Here is a 2,363-nt window from a genome sequence, read left to right as displayed (position 1 = left end):
CTTGTCGTGTTGTATGGACCATTCCAAATCTTGTTTAATTGTATTGATAATGCAATTCATGTTGATCTATATTCAAAGATCCTTCTTGTCGTGTTTTTTGGATTATTCTAACCTTGATTCGTTTCACAGATGTATATATGTATCATGATTCTTGTTGACTTATACTCTATGGTAGCTTAGGATGCTTCCTGAGTCACACCTTTGACATATACGCTAGGTGGCTTGACCATTTTGAACCGTTTCATGTTAGTCTAAATATCTCTAAAGAAATCGAGTCTATGCATGCTCATTCTCTACTAGTAAACTTGTTTACTCATCCCGAAGTTACTGGGGGATTTGTTCAAGTACAGGATTCAAGATTCGGAGATTTGCACTTGCCTTGGGTGATATGGAGATTTGGAGTTTCTTTTAAAAAGTATTCTTGTTCACATGCAAGTGTTAACATGTTTAAGTTTTGCTTGCAAAGATGTAATACATAGCTAGGTTCAATATGCCATTCTTGCCTTATGATGTGTAAAGTGAATGTGGATACACTACTTGGAACCTATTCCACATGTACGACAAGAGGCCAAGGGCCAAGCATGTTTATATTTGTACTTGTACTCATTTGACGCCACCTTTTGTTTTGAAATGTAATTTTTTCAACTTTGAAGGTTTGGCATGTCAAATTTTGTAAATGGAATGTAATGAGGCCGTAGGCAATTCTAGCATGCTTAAAATGCCATATTACACTTACGTGCATGTTCACATCATCACACAATAGCATATAATGCAAATTGATCATGCCACGGGGGATTCAAAAAAGACTTAGGGACTTTTCTTCATTTTTGGTGCATAGTAGGTTCATTTCCTCATTTTTGACCTGTTTCGGTCGACCGATGGCCTGTTTCGGTCGACCGATTCTTGGTTCAAATTATTTGAACATCAAAATCTCCGATTCCAATGGCCATTTTTTTATGTTTGGCCTAGTTCGGTCGACCGATGGCTTGGTTCGGTCGACCGATTCTCTTGTGGTTTTAGTTAAACAGTGTTTTGCTAATTCCAGTTGCGTTTTTTTGATCTCGAGCCACAAATCGGTCGACCGGTTTATCATTTCGGTCGACCGAAATTAAGGTTCATTTTTTTTTTCTCTCTTTCATGGCTAATTTCGGCAGACCGAAACTCCATTTCGGTCAACCGAAATAGAGCTGCCTTGTGGGTCTTGTTTGGTTTGTTGCCTAGATAGGCTAACCTTGTTTCATTCGTTTCCACTTGACCTTATTGATCTTGTTCAAGCCATTTAATGGTGTACGTAGTCTAGTTTGGACTAAATCTTTTTCCTTGGGTGTCATTGGCGCCATAGGGTACCATTTAACCTTTTTATCCTAGTTTCTGCTTCCGGTTATTTCCTTGGGTTGCGTGACTTTATGGGAGGTCACATTTACGTCTAAAAGATAACCTATATCTTTTAAGACTTTGGTTTATCTTTTGCTTCCATATTTACCTTCTTTGGGTTCTATGACCTCACTGAGGATCACATTGGTATCTCTAGAGACCATTGTTTTTTCTTGCTTCTGCATCTGGATCCGTTATCGGGTTAATCTTCGGTTCATCACTGACCCACCGGGTTGAATAATATTCAGGTCATTACAAGTGGTATCAGAGCATCCGGGTTCAAATACCTTGGACGACGGGTTTTGGGTGCATATCATGCTCACGTTGTTTTGCTTTGATATGTCATTTGTGTCTTTATAACATGTCATGTTTGATAACATGTCCTGTATGATAACATGTTCATATGTTCTGGTGTTTTGAGACATCTAATCTTTGTCAAGCATGCTTTATGTATATATATGCTTCCTGATAACATGGGACCCAGACCATGTCTGCGTTACTATCATGTCCAAGTGTGATGTCACGTCTGCATGCTTATGTTAGCATGACCGTATGCGACGTATGTCGGCATACCTTACGTTTTTCATTCACGTGTATCGTCGTACCATATACTTACGTGCTTCTTGATGACATGTTTTGATTTGATAACATGTCTGTTTGCTTATGTGATAACTTGTTTAGAAGCTTACCTTGACTTTCTTAGCATATGATATATGCTTGTTTGCCTTTGCACATGGTACCTACTTGTTATTTTAGCATATAGTATATGCTCGTCTGCCTGAGTATATTGTATACGCTTGTTCATCTTGAAAAGATTATATGCAGCATATTGTCATGCTTTCTGTTCTTCTCCTGTATACACTGACATACTTTATGTGATCTTACTACTTGTGTGAGTAGATAGTCCGTTGCTATGTTACATTCTAGCTGTCTCCTTTTATGTCTAGTTTTGACATTGTCACTTAGGGTCTGTCCTATCCCTTGGGTGC

The sequence above is a fragment of the Cornus florida genome, unplaced genomic scaffold (genome assembly GCF_030987335.1).
Source record: "Cornus florida cultivar Cherokee Brave unplaced genomic scaffold, ASM3098733v1 CherokeeBrave_3.0.0_Hap2_Chr01, whole genome shotgun sequence".
Classification (NCBI taxonomy): Eukaryota; Viridiplantae; Streptophyta; class Magnoliopsida; order Cornales; family Cornaceae; genus Cornus; species Cornus florida.
This window is presented reverse-complemented; position numbering follows the sequence as displayed.